Here is a 5,175-nt window from a genome sequence, read left to right on the forward strand (position 1 = left end):
TACTTTTAACAAAACCATTATCCCTGATTTCCCTTTTTCAATGGGTTCAGGGTATCAAAAATGATTTGAGGTAATACATGTAAGTCCGAACTGCACAAGTTACTGCTCGAGTTTCTCGACTCCGCGGAAAAAAGATAAAAACAAAACAAATCTGTCAGCACGTATGCGATCAATGATAATAAACCAATTGAAAGCATAGCAGATGAAAACACACAGAGGAGTTCGACTTGCTTTTTCGTGGAGTGCGGTCAATGTCATCGCGATCCATTGTAGACTCTAGCCTGTTGTGGTTTTCCCTGTAAAAGTGGAAAATCTGAAGTCCACGTATGCTATGGGCGATACCTACCCAGTGACCCTTGGAAATAACAAAGACTTACTTTACGGCGGTTACCGGAGTACACCGGCCAGTGTCACTGTTTTCTTTCTTTTTAAGCGCCACAATATTTGGAAATTGCAGCGGACAACCAGCTGCTCACTAAATTTGGTGAGTTGCTTATTCTTAGCAACTTTTGTAGTGAAGTTAAACAACTTCAGCAGTTCTTAAAGTAACGCATATTTTCGGGCTCTCGTCGTAGCTAAGCTGATTTTAAGCTATTGCGGCCTGTAAGCCTAAGCTTATATATGCCTTAATGAGAGAGAGAGAGAGAGCACGCTAAAGCATCGAGCATTAGGGCCACAGCAGCAGTGTTGCCAAATCTGTTTTTTCCCCGTCAAATCAGGCTTTTTTGAAAAGCCGACTGCGGGAAAAACTCCTAAACAGCGGGCAGCGGGAATTCTGGATTTTTTAAAGGACAATTTTCAGTAATTAAATTTTCAATGAAAGAACCATGCGGTGATAATATGGAACTAACTAAACTAGGATATGATTTATATTTAATTCAGAACAACTTATTGTGAACAAAAATATCTAACTTTTTGATTCTAAAGATTTTTTTAACAGAGCTTATAAATCAATTAAAAATGTATGCAACTCATTTGATAGCGTACTATACAAGAAGTGAAAAAATTTGATTCATTTACATACATATATATTTTTGGAGATCTTTGAAAGTATTGAACACCAATAAAAGAACATTTATTTACCCAACTCAGTAGGAAACTACTCAAGACGCTACAAACTTTTGGATTGAGAGGCGTGTTTCTAGGAATTACTTTATTTGCACATGGGTAAAATTTTTAGTCAGATCAATACTGTGATGCTTAACTCAAATTCAAGCGTCAGGAAAAACATATTTAGTATAAAACTTCACAGATACGGGTTGCGGTGGTTGAAGACATGATGCCATGATTTCAAGTTGTTAAAATATATTTAAATATCAAATTAAAGCAAAAAACATCTTTTTTATCAGATTTTTTCAAAAATTATCGGTTTTTTTAAAAATGTCTTCCCACTAAAAACAGCTTTTTTGCTCAACAAAAATTGGCAACACTGCACAGCAGGTAGCAATACGCCCAAACGGTCGAGGGAAACTCCCACCTAGCAGAGAAAAACTCCCTAAAAAAATCCGAGGCCCAATAAAAGAGCTCTACGGGCTGCAGCTGATAAATCGAATAAGGCTGGTCGACAGACAAATTCGAGCAGCTGGACGGTCATTAAAAGACGCAAGCCTCTGCAAAATCGACCAAGAAGTGGTGCTATCGTGACATGCTACGCGTAGTCAAGAGCGACCCAAATCAGGGCATTAGGAAGACAGCTAAGGGGCATCTTTTGTTGAGTAGGAAGCCGGAGCATAGCGCTGAGGCCCTGCACGAAACTGTAGGCAAGGCCTTGGGCGATCGAGTAGTTAAAACACTCACCGAATCGGCTCAGATTGAGATTAGTCATCTAGATGAGCTAGCTAGCAAGGAGGAGATCTTGGGGGCAATCAGGGTTGAATTGAAGGACAGCTCACTTCCCATTGAGGCCATCAAATCGCTTCGGCCAGCTTTTGGTGGACAGCAAAAAGCTTTTACAGTTGGAAAACCCAAAACTCTGCTTCGCGAAAAGCAGACGGACTCAGCAGACAGCTTTAAGTGCCCATCCTACTGTACTTTCGGATGTTATGTCATTCAATGCATTCGTACGTGGCCGATATGGTAACCTATGGCTCTACAGTTGCTATCTGGCTCCCAGCATGTAGCTCAGTGAATTCACAACGATGCTTGATGAGCCTGCCGAGGATGCTAGGGGTCAGAAGGCTGTTATAGCAGGAGATTTTAACTCATAATGCTGTGGCCAGAGCATGCATGGTAGCCCAAATTCAGAGTGCCTGCGATAGGAGCATGCTATGCCGACATCAGTTCTCGCGACAAGAGCCTACGTATTAGAGGTCTGCATAAATGTAATCATTTCCAAAAGCAGTAGTGAAATGTGCTGACAGTAAAAGTTGTACTTTTTTCAAATGAGTACACTATCTTTCTCTTTTTTACATGTTATACGCTATACATCCATTTGGGTGCAGTAAGTGACCGATGTACAGATAAATTTCATATTTTGCACAAAGTAGACATGGCTGGTAAAGAAAATAATTTAAACGCAATAAATGCGAACAAAAGTGATAGAAAAAAAGTTATAGTTTCCTAAAAACCTGAACAGAAGTTGTCTGAGTTTGTGTTCTCCAAACAATCTACAATCAACAATCTACATAACTCAGCCTAAATAAATTACGATATTAGGTAATATATTTATCTGCAGTACCAGACAACTAGTAAATAACCCATCATTATCGCAAGGTATAAATGTTGGGCTATCCGTTATAAGATGGCATTTTTTCAGACCGTAATAAAAGATTTTACATGTTTATTTACGTTTATTGAATAAGTAAAAATCCATAATCGTAATCTTGTATACCTACCACCTAAAGAATAGTATATAAGACCGTTACGTTCATACAATAAACTAGTAAGAAAATAGCACTTGAAAATAGAGCGACGAGTCTCGTCTTTCACTATTTAATACTCATCTCCGTTGTCCAACTGGTTCAAGTACTTGTTGCGACGCCCGTAGTCACAGGTTCTGTACTAGAGGCTTACAATTAATACAATACAACTACAACTACCTAGTCTTGGGTTTTTGTACCAAGGGCTAATAGATACTCAACAGAAGTAAGAAGATGTAGCAAACCAGATGGACTTAAATTGCTCAAAGTGTATGACAATGACCTTCAGTCGTACCGTTCCTCTAATTGTTGATTATAAAATTAGTAATATTTCCTTACGACGCATCTTCATATTTCTACCATCATTAATGAAGCCATATTGCTCTGTTGTATGGCCTCCGCAGCATAAACGGCATCAGGATCGTATCGAATCGGTCCAAAAACAGTTTCTTCTCCTTGCCTTAAGAGATTTTCGATGGGACAGTAATTTACGATTACCGTGTTATCATAGTAGGCTCCAGCTTATTGATCTTCCATCGCTAACCAATCGTAGAACAATTTTAGGAATTGTTTTTATACCCTGAACCCATTGAAAATTGGAAATCAGGGTATAATGGTTTTGTTGTAATGTATGTAACAGGCAGAAGGAGGTGTGTCAGACCCTACAAAGTATATATATTCTTGATCAGGGCGACGAGCTGAGTCGATTTGGCCCTGTCTGTCTGTCTGTCCGTCCGTCTGTATATGTATATCAGATACTAGAAACTTGTGCTTCGGTATACACATACATTTAAACATCATGATTACTTTCTGAAAGTTTTATTACGATCGTCTAGAAATGAAATTCTTCAACAAATAAGTTCTCCAAATATTGCCAACACTGCAGCGCAACTTAAGCCCAATCGCCTGTATATGTGAGTGTGTGTGTATGCGTGTGATTGTTTGTATGTGTATTTGTGTGTGTGTGCGTGTGTGTTTGCTAATTATTATTGAAATATCAGTTGCTTGTAGGGTTCGGGGGAACTCGTAGTCAAGCAGTCTCGACTAGAGCTTTCTTACTTGTTCTGCATAAATTGATTAGTGGTGATATTGATTCGTCCTCTTTGTTGGGTCGTCTAAACTTTTTGGTTCCGTCCCAAACAACTAGACACTACCGTCCGCTTCATTTACCTGTGTGCACTAGGGATTATTCTTTGCACAGTGCGTTTTTTATGTTCTTAGTGTTAATTTAAATAAATATTATTACGTTTTTTCCTTAGAGAGTTTGCTATTAGCTTATCTTAGTGAAATCACTCACAATGCACACGTATAAGCATTGGTATACATTTTCGTTGTCAATGTTGTGTAGTGATTTCTCAATTCTATCCTATATTTTTTTCTGTGCTCTTCCTTTACTCTTTTCTTTTTACTATTTATTTTTTTTTTATTAACTTTTCTTGCAATTTCTTTTAATACCTTCCTTTTTCTTTTTCTATACTAATTCTTGCTTATTATATTTTTTCTTTTTATACCCTGAACCCATTGAGAATGGGAAATGTATGTTGTTACAGTATGTAGGAACGCGTCGATCTCAGAAGATATAAGAACTAGAAATTTTTTTTCCGAGGTTATCACTAAAAATCGATAACAACTCCCGATATTTTATCATCGATTAAAAACCTTATCGAAAGTTAGTTTTTTTATTATATCTTCTTTCAATGTAGATTTGTGTATTTTATATAATATCAATTTTTGTTAAAATTTACCCCCACCCCTAAATTCACCCCCTCACCGTCACTTTTGAAAAAGGCGTATTTCAAGTACTAGAGACTTCTGCTTTCGAATGTACATACATCTGAACATTATAATTAAGTTCTGAAAGTTTCATTACGATCGTACGTCTAGAAATTAAATTATTTAACAAATATAGTCGTATTATATTGCCCGCACTGCAGAGCAGCCCAAGCGCAGTCGCTGCTTACTGCGCAGTTAGCAGAGCGAGTTCTAATACGTGCGTTAGTATGTATGTGCACCTAAACGAAGTGTAGAGTGAGTAGAATATCAGATTGGAGAGTTCAGGGTATCTCCTAGTCGAGCAGTCTCGACTAGAGTTTCTTACTTGTTTATTATTTTTGTTATACCCTGAACCCATTGAAAATGGGAAATCAGGGTATAATGGTTTTGTTAAAAGTATGTAACAGGCAGAAGGAGGCGTGGCAGACCCCACAAAGTATATATATTCTTGATCAGGGCGACGAGCTGAGTCGATTTAGCCCTGTCCGTCTGTCTGTCCGTCCGTCCGTCCGTCCGTCCGTCTGTCTGTCCGTATGAACGCGAA

The sequence above is a fragment of the Drosophila navojoa genome, unplaced genomic scaffold, assembly GCF_054131105.1.
Source record: "Drosophila navojoa isolate 15081-1374.11 unplaced genomic scaffold, UAZ_NAV_1.0 NAV_Backbone_190, whole genome shotgun sequence".
NCBI lineage: Eukaryota > Metazoa > Arthropoda > Insecta > Diptera > Drosophilidae > Drosophila > Drosophila navojoa.